Source organism: Dromiciops gliroides, chromosome 1, assembly GCF_019393635.1.
Source record: "Dromiciops gliroides isolate mDroGli1 chromosome 1, mDroGli1.pri, whole genome shotgun sequence".
NCBI lineage: Eukaryota > Metazoa > Chordata > Mammalia > Microbiotheria > Microbiotheriidae > Dromiciops > Dromiciops gliroides.
This window is the reverse complement of record NC_057861.1, coordinates 4,776,497-4,792,965: the sequence shown is the minus strand read 5'-3', so window position 1 is coordinate 4,792,965 and position 16,469 is coordinate 4,776,497. Positions and strand designations below refer to the sequence as shown.

The following is a 16,469-nucleotide window of genomic DNA, read 5'->3' as shown; positions in this document are numbered from 1 at the left end:
AATGGGATGCTGACTACAGAGAGTAGTAGAGAGGCAGAGCCAGAGCACAGAGAGCATGAAAGAGAGGAATATAAATTCAGAGACCAGAGACCGTTCTATTTTAAAAATTCTGAACTTATGGGGGTAAGAAATAAGCATTTATAGAGCACCTACTGTATACTAAGCGCTTAACAAATATTATCTCATTTGATCCTCACAATAACCCTGGGAGGAAGGTGCTATTATTATCACCATTTTAAAGATGAGGACACTGAGGCAGACAGCAGTAAAGTGACTTGTCCGGGGCCACATAGCTAGGAAGTGTCTGAGACTGGATTTGAACTCAGATCTTCCCTATTTCCTAGCGCTAAGAAACTCACTCTCTACTTTGGCAGACCATCCCATTTCGGGGTATCTCTGACTAGGAAAATGTTGCTTCCCCTGATTCATAATCTCTCTCTCTCAGCATCTCTCACTGAATCTGGCCAAGCAGAAGAAGAATCCCTTCTGACCCTCCAATAGCCCTCAGTACATGAAGAGGGTTCAGCCTTTGCCTCGGTCTTTTCCTCTCCAGGCTAAATATCTCTGGTTATTTCAACCAATTAACACCCCCTCCTCCAAGGGGGGGAACTGTGTGAGTTGTTGCAAGATTCATCTTCAGGGCCGTAGGCCTGACTTCATCAGCTGAGCTCACTCTCTCCTCACTAGTACCACCGGGGGGACCGTGAGGGGGACATGACTGTCAGACCCTACAGGGGACCCTTAGGAGCTGTGAGACTCTGGGCAAGGCCCTTGATGTCTCTGGGCCTCAGATCCATCATCTGTAAAATGGGAGCATTGGATAAGATGGTCTCAAAAGCCCCTTCCAGCTCTAAGGTCACGGCCAAGAAACACCCAGCAGGTGCTTAATAAATGCTCGCCGATTGACTCTCTCCCCCAGCCACCAGCACCAGGGTGGAACAGAATAAACTGGAAAAGGGGGTGATGACCACCCAAAGCCTGCCCCAGAGGGAGGAGCTGGCAAGCTGTAGGACCCAGAAAGCAGAGAAGCCAAGGGCTCTTGGCCCCCCAAGATTTTAGGATGAGCTCTGAGTCTCTTGATGCAGATAGGAGCAGCATGATCTATGGGAATGGGAAGGGGCAGCCAAGGTGAGGGCCTGAGGAGCTCACAGGACATGGGCAGGACTCTCCCTTTGTGGAGACATCGGGGTCCCCTGATCTCTGGCTGCAGAAGAGGGGAGGCCTTGCCAAAGGACACAGACCTTGTGATGGGGAATCATCACAAAGCCTTTCATTTTCTGTGTGACCCTGGACAAGTCACTTAACCCTGACTGCCTTAAACATCCAGGGCCATCTCCAGTCATCCTGATGTAGATCTTGTCACTGGACCCAGATGGCTCTGGAGGAGAGAGTGAGGCTGGTGACTTCACAGCCCTCCCTCACTTAAATTGAATTCAGTGCAAGTTGTGACATCACCTAATATCATGCTCCTCTTCAAGAATGAAAGACAAACACCACCACCACCACCACCAACATGGGAGTTGAGACTTTAGCCTTTAGCCAATGGGACAATTCTGTGTCTCAGGCGTCTTGGGAAGAGCTCCCCACTCCTTAGTCAATCCCATCTTTCGAAGTAACACTCAGAGATTGGACACCTCTTATCTCCCCTACTAGAATGTATTTCTTGCTTGTTTGGGATCTGCTTCCATTGGCAGAGACACTGGAGCGGTTTGCCATTTCCTTCTCCATCTCATTTTACAGATGAAGAAACTGAGGAAAACTGGGTGAAGTGACTTGTCCAGGATCACACAGCTAGGAAGTATCTGAGGCTGGATTTGAACTCAGGAAGATGAGTCTTCCTGACTCCTGGCCCAGCCCTTCATCTACTGCACTACCTAGATGCCTTCTTTGTATCTCTAGCACTTTAGAAAAGTGCTTGGCACTGACTTTGACTAGGTGCTTGGTGACTTTGTGCAGTTCTGCCTCCTTCAAATCCGCTTCACACACAAGTCAAGACATCATACTCAAGATGTCATCGGCCCGCTTCGAGAAGGAAGGCCGAACAACAATAAATGCTTGATGATTGATTGATTACATGTGTCTACACTGTCTAAGCGCCCAGATGGCAGAAATGGTTTCACTTTTAGCTCTGGACCCCTAAACGTTGGCACAGTGCTTGGCACATGACAAACATTTTAAATATGCTGACTGCTTAACTGCACCATGGAGATCAGATTATCTGCATTCACACCACCATACACTGGGAGCTAGGAGACAGACAGCCCCTTGAATTTCCATTTGAGTTGGAAGACCAGTGCGTCCCCAGCCAAGAAGAATCATCCTCTATCGGAGGTCTACACAATTCTCTATAATCACAGTCGCTCACGTCCCCTGTCAATCCACCCCTGTTGGCCGAGGTGACTTCGATTCACCACTCAGAAATGGGAGTGATCAGAGAGAGCCTTACCTGACTCAGAAATCCAATTGAAGTTCCATCTTCCTCAAAGGAGATGGCGGCCTCTTGGACAGGGTAACCACTCTCAGTCACGGGCGCGTCTATTGACTGCTACAGGCAACAAGACCTACAAGGAAATGAGAAGGAATAGAGGACATCATCACTCCCTGGAGGAAGGGGGGAAAGCACTCGAAAGATCTGGGCGGTGTTTTTTCTGTTTTTCCTGGGCTCATGTTGGTGCTAAGTGATCAGGCCAGAGTCGTGGGACCAGGCAGCGAGCCAGCCACGCAGGGATGACACAGTGTTTGCACAGCTGTCTACAATCATTAATAATCCCCCCTGGGCTATTCTGAGGCTGTCAATATGTTCCTTTCTGTGCGGGGGATCCAGTGGTTGGCCGTGAGGTCTAGCTCGGGCGGGTGGCGAGACTGGAACATAAGGCGTTCTGTGCAGAAGGATGCTCAAGGAGGATTCCCAGGGTGGGAGCCGGTGATGGTGTGAACAGGGTGGGAGTCAGTAAGGAAGGGGTGCTTGGCTGCAGGTTCCTGGATAACGTTTGAGGGAGGAGGGGTATGGGGTGGGGGAGGGCTAGAAGGCTCAGGCCCTGGGCTACTCTCTCCTTAGGGAGTAGGGAAGCATTTGAGAAGAAGAGCTGAGCACAGAAGGAAGAGTCCCAAGTCCCAAGATCCGAGATCGGGAGCAGCCATCTCGTCGAATGTCCCCTTTTTACAGATGAGGAAACTGAGGCCCGGGAAGTTTAAGTCACTTGCCCGAGGTCCCAAAGGCAGTAAGCATCAAGTGTGTGATTAGAACCCAGACCCTCTGGGTTCTTTCCATGGTGCTACCTTGTCTCAGCTCAAAAAAGACTGAGTCCTAATTCTCTGCCCCCAAGAGAGTCAGCACACACATTTGGGGAGCTGGGATATGAAGCCCTGGCAGCCAAGGTGGTTTGGGTCTTTGGCAGCTTCCCTGAGGGAAAAGAGGAAATGGCAAAGATAGCAGGAGGGAAGCCCATGGTGGGCATCCTTGGGAGGGGGCCGTGCACCATTAAAGGCCCTCAGAGCACTGCTATTTAATTCTATTGTCCTGGGATCACGGGGTCACAAACTTACCAAGATCTAGGGCAGGAAGGGAAATCTGAGGTCGCCGAGTTCAACCTTTCATTTTACAGAAGAGGAAATGGAGACTTGAGGAATGAAGCACTTCATATGATTCATTTATGTGTCCCAGGCATCGCGCTAAGATATGGGGGTAGAAATACTAGACTTCCAGGAGCTGACATTTGAATGGGGAAGACAACATAGATGGGAGGACCCAATGGGAGGGCCAAGACTAGGCCCAGCGGGCCTCAGGGTTCAGGGCTGATGGATCCATCAACAAACTTTTATTAAGCACCTACTGTGTGCTAAATACTGAGGATACATAAAGGAACAAAAGACAGACTTGCCCTCAAGAAGCTCACAATGGAGACAACAAGGAGGAGACAACAAGCAAACAAACGTGTGCAAACAAGTTCTATGCAGGAGAAAGAGGAAATAACTAACAGATGGAAGGCTACCTTCCTGTAGAAGGTGGGAGTTTAGTTGGGACTTAAGAGGAAACCAGGGAGGTGAGTAGTGGAGGGAAAGAATTCTGGGGACAGGGGACAGCCCCAGGGAATGTCCAGAGTCCAGATATGGAAGGGTCTGGTTCATGCAACAGCCAGGAGGCCGAGGGGACCGGCCTACGAAAGGCTCTGAATGTCAAATGGGGTTTTGTTTGCTCCTGGAGGGAACCACTGGAGTTTTTAGGGGGGTGTGGTGGGGTGATATGGTTGGATCTCCATTTATGAAAATCTTTAGTGGCTGAACAGGGGATGGATGGGAGCAGGGAGAGACTGGAGGCAGATCCCCCCAGGAGCTACTGCAGTGGTGCCGGTGGGAGGCGATGAGGGTCCGCACCAGAGTGGGGGCAGTGTCAGAGGAGAGGAGGGGGCAGATTGGAGGGATGCCGTGAAGGAGACATTGACAAGCCTTGGCACCATATTGGATATGGGATGAGAGATAGTGAGGAGTCCAGGATGAGCCCGAGGTTGTGAGCCTGGGGGACTGGGAAGATGAGGTGGCCCTCTACAGTAATAGGGAAGGTAGGATGGGAGGACAGTGCAGGGGGAAAGGTAATGAGTTCTGTTTTGGACATACTGAGGAAAATATGTCTGCTGGACACCCAGTTCAAGCTGTCTGAAAGGCCATTGGAGATGTGAGACTGGAAGTCAGCAGAGAGATTCAGGCAGGAAAGAGATCGGAGAATTACCAGCAAAGAGATGGTCTTTAGATTCAAGGTCTACAGAACAGAACCTTGAGGGAGTCTGGAGGAGGATCCAGCAAAGGAGACAGAGAAGGAGCAGTCAGAGATGGAGGAGGAGAATCGGGGGCGGGGAGGGAGAGACAGAGAGAGAGAGGGAGAGAAAGGCAGAGAGACAGGGACAGAAAGACAGAGAGACAGAGAGAGAAGGAAAGAGAGACAGAGACAGAGATAGACAGAGAGACAGAGAGAGAGGGAGGGAGAGGCAGAGAGAGACAGAGAGAGACAGAGGGAAGGAGAGACAGAGACAGAGAGAGACAGAGAAGACAGAGACAGAGACAGAGAGAGACAGAGAAAGAGAAGGAAAGAGAGACAGAGACAGAGAGAGAGGGAGGGAGAGGCAGAGACAGAGAGAGGGAGGGAGGGACAGAGACACACACACACACACACAGAGGGAGAGGCAGAGAGAGACAGAGACAAAGAGACAGAGAGAGACAGAGACAAAGAGACAGAGAGAGACAGAGACAGAGAGGGAGGGAGAGGCAGAGACAGAGAGAGAGAGAGGGAGGGAGAGACACAGAGAGAGAGACACACACACACAGAGGGAGAGGGAGGGAGAAGCAGAGAGACAGACAGAGACAAAGAGACAGAGAGAGAGAGACAGAGACACAGAGGGAGGGAGAGGTAGAGACAGAGAGAGAGGGGGGGGGAGGGAGAGACACAGAGAGAGAGACACACACACACACAGAGAGGGAGGGAGCGGCAGAGAGACAGAGAGAGAGAGAGAGAGAGAGAGAGGGAGGGAGGGAGGGAGGGAGGGACAGAGAGAGACACACACACACACACACAGAGGGAGAGGGAGGGAGAGGCAGAGAGACAGACAGACAGAGACAAAGAGACAGAGAGAGACAGAGACACAGAGGGAGGGAGAGGCAGAGACAGAGAGAGAGAGAGGGAGGGAGAGACACAGAGAGAGAGAGACACACACACAGAGGGAGAGGGAGGGAGAGAGAGAGAGAGAGAGACACACACACACACACACACACACACGCACACACACACAGAGGGAGAGGGAGGGAGCGGCAGAGAGACAGAGAGAGAACACTGAAAACCCAGAGAGAAAAGAAGCTCAGGAAGGAAGGAATGACTGACAGTGCCGGAGGCTGCACAGGGGCCGCGGAGGAGGGCTGAGAAAAGGCCACTGGATTTGGCAGCTAAGAGAAGAAGGTTCATTGGTGACTTTGGAAAGCACATTTTTGGCAAAATGATAGTTGGATCATAAGGGGTCAGGGGGAGATGGAGAGGAAAGGCAGTGAAGGCACCTCTGGCAATTGGCCCACAAAGCGCAGAAGAGCCCAGAGGGCCTTAGGGTTCAGGCTGGGGCAGATGACAAGGCCCCGCAGTCCCGTACACCGGCATAGTGGCTCAAGGTGTGATCCACCCAATGTCATAAGAGTAGTAAATGACGGAGCTAGGATTTGAACCCCGACCCTCACACTCCCAATCAGGCACTGCTGTGCCCCTCTGTGATAGACGCCTCGCCCTCCTCCATGACCACGACAGCAGCATCAGGACAACGGCCAGTCAGAGTCCCAGTGTTGCCTCCTGTAGACCCCAGAGGCCCTGGAAATGTACTTATAGGCCAGCTCGGAAATGGGAAGAAGGGAATTTGCTACTGGAAACCAGAGTGAGAGGCTGAGCCAAAAGGGGAGTTTGGCAGGCCCGTGACCCTGGAGGAGGAAGCAGAGTGTGAGCTGGCTGGGAATGAATTCATGAAAATCATCAGCCAGCTCCGTGGTTTCCATTTTTAAATTAAACCATAGACACAAACATGACATTTTCCCTCAAGGACAGCCCTGGCTCGGCAGGCGGGAGTCCCAGGGGGCTCTGAGAGACGCACCTCATGAAGCCTCCTGTGTGAGGGAGGAGGCAGCTCTGTGTGTGTGTGTGCCCGTGAGAGAGAGACAGACAGAGTGACAGAAAGACAGAGAGAGAGAGACAGAGACAGAGAGAGAGAGACAGTGACAGAGACAGAGAGAGAGAGACAGTGACAGAGACAGAGTGACAGAGAGACAGAGAGAAAGACAGAGAGAGACAGAGACAGAGAAGGGACAGAGACATAGACAGAGTGACAGAGAGACAAGGAAAGGGAAAGAGACAGAGTGACAGAGAGACAAAGAGAAAGAGACAGAGACAGAAAGACAGAGAGACAGAAAGAGACAGAGAGACAAAGAAAGGGAAAGAGACAGAAAGAGACAGATATACAGAGACAGAGAGAGACAAAGAAAGAGACCGAGAGACAGAAAGAGACAGAGAGAGACAGAGAGACAGAGACAGAGAAGGGACAGAGACAGAGACACACAGAGATAGAGCTGAGGTGGTGGAGAAAGAAGAGTGGAGAGACCTAGATCCTGGGGCTGAGCTGCTACTAACTCTCTGACCTGGGGAAGGTCCCTTTTCCATTCTGGGCCTCAGTTTCCTCAATTGTCCAATGAGACCACTGGAACAGGTGGTCTCATGACTTCTACCTTCGCAGTCTTCCTCTGTGATCTGGGGGCACTGCCCCCCACTATCCCTGAGGTCCCTTCTGGCTCTGTGGTACAATGCGCCTCCCCCCAACCCCCGCACTGCACTGCCTCAGTGTAGACAGCCTTTATTAAGCGCCTCCTGTATGCCAGGCACCCTATGAAGCATGTAGCTGAAATCCTATGAGGAAATGCAACCATGTCCAACCTTCCAGGAGCACCTGTTCTGCTGGGGGAGAGAAAGCCACAGTATAGGAGAATGGTGGAGGCTGCAAGACACCGTGGAAAGATCCCTGTGTCTGAGGACATGAGCTCAAGTCCCCCAGTTCACCTGCGGGACTTTGGACAAGTCAACTCCACTCTACAGGCCTCAGTTTCCCCCAGATAAGAGGAGGGTGTTGGACTCAGGGCCTCCAGGTGCCTTTTAGCTCTCAATCTATGATCCTATCGGATGTGTTGCACAGAGCGCTGGGACTGGAGTCTGGAAGACCTGAGTTCAAATCCAGCCTGAGATACATACTAGCTGTGTGACCTTGGGCAAGTCACTGGAGGTCTCACCGGGCCTCAGTTTCCTCATCTGTAATGAGGGGTTTAGACTGGATGAGCTCATGATCCAGGATCTTATCCTGTGGCCAGTCTGTGTCAGAGGCTGGACTAGAACCCAGGTCTTGCTGGCTGCAAGGCTGACCCTCTGAGAGAAGGAAAGAGACAGGGTCAGAAACAGACACAGAGAGAGAGGGGAAGGGGAGGGAGAGGGAGGCAAAGGCTCCCCACCCTGAAGGTCCCAGCATCCTTCAGACCTCTGGGAGTCTGTGTAGCTCACAGGATCTATCCACAAACAAAGCCTTCCCCTCTCAGACGGGCCCAGGGGGCAGGGCCCTCCTCTGGGAGTCTCCAAGCATTTCCAGAAAACTTCCAGGTTTCCGGAGGAGGTGGGAGCCTCTTTGTTTCTTTCTCTCCATCTCCTTCCCTGCCTGCTAGGTGCCTGACACTGGGCTAAGCTCTCAGGATACAAAGGCAAAAACCAGCCTCTGCTCTCCAGGAGTTCACAGTCAGAGAGGGAGAGAGCATGTCAGGTACACCCAACCCTGCTCTATACAGGGTCTCTCCGGCTCCCTGCCTCAGTTTCCCCGCCCTGCCTCACCAGGGATGCGGGATCTGGCTTTCTCAGGGGCTGGGGGAGCGGAGGGAGGCTAACACCAGGACCAGAGTCTGTTCCCGGGCCACAATCCCAGCTTCTCCCAAACAAAAGACAACAAAACTCCGAGGGGCCTCGGCCATGCCCCCTCCCCGGGCCAGGCCTCCCCCGCCGCCTCCCTCCCCCTCCTAACGACAGTCCCAGTCAAGTTCTCGGCCTGCCGATGGATTGTTTACCATCTTCCCAGAGAGCATCCCTCCCTCCAAGGATCCGTCCATTAGCATAACTTTGAAACCAGCCGACTATTTCTGCCTGCTGGGCAGTAACTATAGCAACAGGACTCAGGAAGCAACAATAAATATGATACAGTGTCAATTACCCTCCTCCTTTTATATGCAAATGAGGATCCCTTGGAAGGAGAAAGGAGGGAGCCAGCGATTGCCCCCTCTGGCTCAGGAGAGGGGGGCCCCTGCTGGGCCCAAATGCCATTGCCTGACGGCTTGTTGACGACTCCCTTCGGAGAGGGGAGAGAGGAGAAGGGGAGGTGGGTAGTCTTTTGAGTTGCTGATAAGGGCCTTCAAGAGCATCTAGCCTCACCCTCCATTTCGTGTCTGGGAAACTGAGGCCCAGAAGAGAGAGGCTAGACCTTGGGGGAGGGTCAGGAAGGAGGTTTCAGTGGGACCAGGGGCCATTTAGCACCAGGGAGGATTTCAATTCCAATTTTAGTAAACACTGACCTTGTGCCTGGCCCCTACCCTCAGGAAAAGGATAAGGAAGTGCTACCATCCATTCTTGAATGGGCCAGGGACCTGGCTTTCTTGGGTACAGCTGAGGAAGCTCCCTCCATCAGGGAAACTCGACGTCTGGTCACTAAGAGTGATTTTTCCAGGATCCCAGGGCCAGGATAGGTCAGAGAATGCCTCTGAACTCTGGGCTCCCCGGCTTTGAGGTCCCTCTCTACTCTGCCTCACTGGGTCTCGAATGCCAAATATGCACAAACTAAATTTAAGAGGTAATGGACGGGGTGACAGCTAGGTGGCGCAGTGGATAGAGCACCAGTCCTGGAGTCAGGAGTACCTGAGTTCAAATCTGTCCTCAGACCCTTGACACTTACTAGCTGTGTGAACCTGGGCAAGTCACTTAACCCCAATTGCCTCACTAAAAAAAAAAAAAAAGGTAATGGAGGGATAATGGGTAAGAAATGGGGGCATCAGGAAGGGCTTAATGCAGGAGCTGAGTTGAGCCTGGCAGGGAACTGTTTCTAAGAGGTGGCAGTGAAGAGGGAGGGTGTACTAGGCATGAGGGACAGCCTAGGCAAAGGCAGAGAGGTGAGAGATGGGATGCCATCTAGTGCTGTAGGGGAGCAGTGTGCCCTGGGTCAGGAAAGGCAGGCTAGAGCCAGATGGGGAAGGGCTAACAGCCCCAAACAGCCCCTGGTTTGTATGGGATCCCCCTCATCTGCCTACTCCCTCCTCTAGGTTTTCAATACATTGCTCTCTGCTGGTTCTCTCCTTCCCAGCCTCCTTTGCTAGATCTTTGTCCAGGTCAGGCCCTCTGAGGATGGGTGGCCCTCAGGGTTCTGTCCTGGGTCCTCTGCACTCCTTCACCGGATGGTGTCATCAGCTCCCATGGATGCAATTATCATCTCTATGCTGATGACTCTCAAACCCAGCCTTCCTGCCCCAACCTCTCTGCTCCCCTCCAATCTCCCATCTCCAACTGCTTTTCAGACATCTTCAACTCAACACGTCCAAAATGGACCTCAGTTCTCTTTCCCCTAAACCTTCCCTTGCACTGTGGGGGACACCAGCCTCCTCCAATCCCTCAGACTCCCAACCCCGGAGTCATCCTGGACTCCTCCCTATCTCTCACCGCACCCGCCCCATATCCAATGTGGTGCCATGGCTGATTTCCCCTCTGTAGCATCTCTCTTCTGCCTCCCCCCCACCTCACACCTGGACTATTGCAGTAGCCGGGCATGGGCCTACCAGCCTCCAGTCTTTCCCTATTCCAATCCATCCTACACTCAGCTGCCTCCACTCCGATCTTCCCTTATGCCCAGATCTGACCACTCAATTAACTCCCTTGGCTCCCAATCCCCCCAGGATTAAATACACAATCCTGGCTTTTAAAACACTCTCTAACCTGTGCCCTCTGACCCTTCCAGTCTTTGACACCGACTGCCCTCTGAAAGCCCAGTGATGCTCAGATACCAGCCTCTGAACTGTTCCTCACACATACCACTCCTTCCTGATACTGTGCCCTTTCCCTGGTCATCCCTCAGGACTAGAACGCTCTCCCTCCTCACCTCTGCCTCTGAGACTCAGTGAAAATCCCACCCCTGCTCACTCCCACTATGGGGTCTACCTCTGAGCTTCTCTCCAACTCACCCTCTCTGTATAGGGGTTTGCTTATCTCCTCGCTCCCCTTAGGATGGGGGCTCTGAGGAAGCAAGGAGCGTCTTTTAGCCTTCCTATGTATCCCCGAGAGTGCATAATCAAGAAATGCTTGTTTAATAACTGACCAATAGATCCCAGAGGCCAGAGGGAGAAGGGTAGTGACATGATTTTTTTGTGGGGCAATTGGGGTTAAGCGACTTGCCCAGGGTCACACAGCTAGTAAGTGTCAAGTGTCTGAGGCCAGATTTGAACTCAGGTCCTCCTGAATACAGGGCCATGCTCTATCCATCCACTGTGCCACCTAGCTGCCCCAACATGATTTTAGCAATACCAATATGGTAGCTGTGTGGAGAATGAATTGAAGAAAGAATAGACAGGAGGAGGCAGTGTGACTAATTAGGAGGTTATCTCTAAGGTCTAAATGAAAATCAGGAGTCCTGGGTTCAGGTTCGCCCCATGTTACTGAAATGGGCCCTGAGGCTCAGAAAAATTCCACAATTGCCCAGGGACACACAACCAGGAAGTAGCTAAGGTGGATCTCGAACGCCCCTCCCAGTACCAAGTTATCTGACCTCCAGACAGACAAGAGATCCTGGGCCCTGGCCAGTCCTAACTCAGGGGCCAAGGATTCCCAGCCTCTTAGGAGGAGCTCAGGAGGCTAAATCCAGAATTCTTGGCCTTATCTCTGGACAGGGAATCTCCCGCAGTCATTCCAAGAATATCGCTGCAGAAATTAATGCGTGTGCAGAAGTGCTGGCTTACTCCATGAATCAGGAGTCAAATATTAGTGTCTCCCAATGCAATCAATTACTTCAGCGAGGCTGGAGTGGCAAGGTGCCAAGCAACTTTGGTTTGGAAAGTTACTGTGATGGTGAGTGGGGTCACAGGGGAAGACAGTGACACACCCCTTCCAGTAACAATGGCGGTATGGGTTTGACTATGGATCTAAACTAAGAAGATGAGGGAAGAGAGAAGAAAAGAGATGACAAGAATCCAGTAGAAAGACAGAAAATGGCCAGAGACTGAGGGGGACGACCCCCCCCCCAGATGGGAGCAGACCACACCTAAAGCACTCATTAATCAAGAACCAAGGATGACAATTTAATTCCAATTCAGATGAATCCAAATTAAAGGCAGAGAAAAAAATCCCATTTAACTCTACTCCCTTCAACTCAACAATCAGAGGCAGCATAACACAGAGAAACAAAAAAACCACAAGTCTGACCTGGGTTCAAATTTCCTGCACCATCCCGAACCTAGTGCCAGACATGCAGTAAGGCTATAAGCAAAGCAGGTGCCCATCAGTAAGACCAAAAACCTTCTACCTCATTTGGTGAAGTCTAGTGATCGCTTCTCAGAATTCTGTTTATTTAAATGTTGAAAATAATATTCTAGGATTAGAAAAGAAACCAATCATATTCAAGTATGAGTTATCAAAACTTTTTTTTAAAGTTCACCAGGAGTTAACAACCTCTGGATTGTTGAAAGGTCAAACGAATTATGCTGCATAATAGTGGCATGTTACTGGCCCATAAGGAACATCCTCGTTATGCAGAATACAGAGAAATATGAGAAGATTTGGACAGCCAGTGAGTCTTCCTTGGCTGACGCCCCCTACCCACTGGAAACGCTCTGTCTTCCTCCCCTAGTGCTGTGTTTTGATGGGCCTATTTGGACAAACACACAGGGACTATGCCCCAGACCAAGCACACTACCCACAACAGGGGAGCAGCCCCTGTTCTCCCTCTGAGCATCCTAGAGAGCTTCCCGGTACCCACCTGCAGGCCACCTGCCCGCCCACACGCCCTCTGGTGGTGGGTGCAGGTATAACTGCCTGGCTAAGTACGGCTTTTCTCAGGGTCTGGTCCTTAGAACAGGACTAGGCTAATCCATTCTAGGAGGCCTCCAAAGGACACGAGCAATTCACTCTCTTGGGCCCCTCCCTGAGAAGGTTTTCAGAATAGAATTATAGTTTTTTTAAATCTTGGAATCATAAGTCTAGGGCTGGAAGAGACCCCAGAGGCATCTGCCCATTTTGTAGATGGGAAAACAGAGGCCTTGACAGGTAGGTAGTGACATGGTCAGGATTCACACTCAGATCCTGTGACCTCCCACTCCCACCACAATTCATCACTTTCATCTTCAGAGAGATGCCCTAGGGGACAAATTTCCCCCTTCTCATCTACCCTTCTATCTTCTCTCCCCCACTTCTCTCTCACCTTCTGCTCTTTCCCCCTCCTTTCTATTCTGCCTCATCTCCTTCTCCCTCTTTCCTCTCATTTCCCTCTCTGTCTCTCCTCTCTTCCCGTCTCTATTCCTCCAGTCCCTTCCCTTTATCCTAGAATTCAGCCCATCCAGCCCATGCCCGTAAACGATGCCAGGAAGACCCCAAAGCAAGTGTTTTTTGTGCCCCCAGCACCACCCCATTGTTAAATAAAACCTTCCCAAGCCCATTCGGCTGCCTGAGAAAAGCCGCTCTGGGACTCGTTCTGCATGACGGCCTCTCCGGGCCAAGGCAGGGCAGAGATTGGATCATTAATCACCTCCTCCATCACTCAGGGCCGCAGCTAAAAATAGGAGTGCCCAGAATACCTTGGCGATTTTGATGAGGCTACAGACAGATAAAATCCCTCGGCAGTCCTGGGCTGCCTGACACACGAAACCCAAGTCACTCTTGGAGGAAGTCAGATGTTTCACAGGCAGGGGAATTCTCAGCATCATGCCCTCTCCCAGCTGGAAGGGGTGCAATGGGCCATCCAGTCCAGTCCACGGGAATCCCCTCTGCTATGGCCACCAAGTGGAGCCTCCAGCTTCTGCCCCAGCCCCCAAACCCCGCCTCCTGGGCAGCCCATTTCCCCTTGGGGCAGCTCTCATCCCTGGCATCGAGTCTGGGCTGAACTGTCTGCACCCCACCCCAGTGCTCCCAGTTCTGCTCTCTGGGACTGCTCGAATCCTTTGAATCCGGAGCCACCCAAACCCGCCCTCCCCATACCTCATACCCCATTCTTCTGCACTCCCTTTTCCTGAGCAGATCTGGAGGTGTGCGCTTCCTAGGACCCTTCCAGGGGGTCCACAGGTCAAAACTCTTTCCATAAGACAACTAAGACATTTACTTTCTAACCTGGTGAATGTTGACAGATATAACCCACATAAGTGAAAGCTCTTTGGAAGGCCTGCAATCATTCTTAAGATTGGAAAGTGGTGTTGAGTCTCAAAAGGTGTGAGAACAGCCACTTGAATGGATCTTCTTATGACAAAATCTCAGGTGTCCCCCCACCCCCATCTTGGCTGCCAGCCCCCACTCACCCCTAACCCCCACCTCCACTTGTCTCTGGCTTTCCGGGAAAATGTATGTCAGACAGCTAGGTGGTGCAGTGGATAGAGCACTGGTCCTGGAGTCAGGAGGACCCGAGTTCAAATCTGTCCTCAGACCCTTGACACTTACTAGCTGTGTGACCCTGGGCAAGTCACTTAACCCCAATTGCCTCACCAAAAAACCAAAACAAAACACACAAAAAGAAGGAAGGACAACAGGGGCAGATAGGTGGTGCAGTGGATAGAGCACCAGCCCTGGATTCAGGAGGACCTGAGTTCAAATCCGGCCTCAGACCCTTGACACTTATTAGCTATGTGACCCTGGGCAAGTCACTTAACCCCAATTGCCTCAAAAAAAAAAAAAAAGAAGAAGAAGGAAGGACAAACAACAACCAAACAGATGTAGGAAACATTAAGGTTCACAGACAACTCTACAGAAATGATCTCATTTGATCCTCACAACAGCTCTGGGAGGCAGGGAGATTATTACCCCCATTTTATAGATGAAATTGAGATTGCCTTGCCTATGGCCATACAGCCAGTAGATGTCTGAGGCAGAATTTGAACTTGGGTCTTCCTAACTTCAGATCCAACACTGTCCACCTCACCGCTGGAGAGGAGAAATTATTTAATTTTTGCTTTGTGGCTTTAGTATCTAGCATGTGGATAAGATCTGCTGATTGGCTGATCATTCCTAAACCATAACACCAAGGACTGGGTGCAACAGCCCAAATGTGGTGTGAGCAGGGCCGAGGGATTGCCCAGTGGAGCAGCAGAGGGTGGAGATAAGGTGGCTGGGGGGCCCTGAGGTAGAGACCATAGGAAAAGCCAGCAAGCCCCGCGTCCCCTTCTCTCCTCCCCTCCATCCCTTTCTTCTTCCCCAGTGTGTCTCCATCCTCTTTTCTTGATCACCTCTCCATCTCCCCTCATTTCTGCAGCCTTTAATAGAAGTAGCTCAGGCTTTCTGGGTCAGGCTGGTGACTAGCGCTAACGGCATTACTGAGCTGCTGCCAGAGAACCTTAGAAAATGGTCTTAGGGCGCTGCTGGCTTCCGTGAACTTGGGTCGAGGTGAGATCGTGTTATTTGTGAAAGTGAGGATGTTACAGTGACCTTAAGAAGGCAACCAGAAGAATCGGCAAGAGGATCAAGCATTTTCATTAACAAATGAACCTGACCAGGAAAAGACACATCTTATCGAAAAACCAGTGGATAAAACTAGGAAACAGAAGTTATTTGTGAAAGAGAGAGAAGAGACCGGGAAGTCATCACGTCAGGGGGCTGTGTGGATACAGCCATTCCCAAAACATATTTTTAATAAGTATGATGGGCCAAGATATGCGATTAAGCAAGCACGGATCATTATGTGCTGCAAGCATGGTTCACTTAAAGGTCTGTCAGTCATAGGACTCCAAAAAAGAATATTTGTCATCTCTGGTGCATTTTCTTCACACCCCCCACTGAGAGCTTCCTCTTCTCTATGCCCCCTCCCCCGGACTTTAGCCACATGATAAGCCCACCTCCACCCTGACAATATATTATTTCATTTTGTCTTTCTTTAAGAAAAATGCTCTACTGAAGGATAGCATCGAGCCCCAGAGTCTTTGGTAAAAGATTCATCATCTCTCCAAAGAGGTGGCCTAACCATGTAGTTGTTGTACTGCACAGAGTATCAGACCTGGCATCAAGAAGACTCAGCTTCCTGAGTTCAAATCCAGCCTCAGACACTTCCTAGCTGTAACTCTAGGCAAAGTCACTTCACCCTGTTTGCCTCAGTTTCTTCATCTGTCAAATGAGCTGGAGAAGGAAATGGCAAACCGCTCCAGGATCTTTGCCAAAATAAAAAAAAACTACATGTGGAGTCACAGAGTGTCAGACATGACTGAAATCACTGAACAACAAACCATCCACCTTGGAAAAACCAAGCGGATGATGAAGGCCTATTATCCAGACCACGATACCATGATATGCATTTGCATAGACAATGCAGGTCCATCTCTGTGCCTCTGTCTGCGTGCGTGTGTGTGTGTGTGTGTGTGTGTGTGTGTGTGTGTGTGTGTACAAAATCTTGTATAGACACTGCCCAGAATTGAATGGGTGTAGGGGAGCAGGCTTGGCTTTTCTTTGGGAAACTTTTAATGACCCCAATCTTTCTCATTGAAACAAAGGGAAAGATTTTTATCTCCATGTTCTTCCAGCATGGTGTAGCCAGTAGAGGGCTGGCCTTGGAGTAAGGAGGACCTGGGATCAAGTCCTACCTGACCCATCCCTGCTGTGTGACCCTGGGCAAACTGCCTAACTTTTCAGTGCCCCCAGGGAGCTCTCTGAGAATACTGACTGTAGCAGACCACAGGAGGATAGATTCAGAGCTAGAGGG

General features: G+C 51.0%; 1 protein-coding gene across 2 annotated transcripts in view; it reads right to left on the bottom strand.

The window, feature by feature from the left end:
* ARVCF (ARVCF delta catenin family member) overlaps nucleotides 1-2,541 on the bottom strand; it is a 206,971-nt gene extending 204,430 nt beyond the window's left edge. The window contains exon 1 of one of the 2 annotated variants that reach the window (XM_043987457.1): nucleotides 2,447-2,541. The gene's annotated coding sequence lies outside the window, so the exon portion shown is untranslated. The remainder of the gene's footprint in view (nucleotides 1-2,446) is intronic. The other variant, XM_043987449.1, reaches the window with a different exon arrangement.
* Between the last annotated feature and the right edge of the window lie 13,928 nt (nucleotides 2,542-16,469).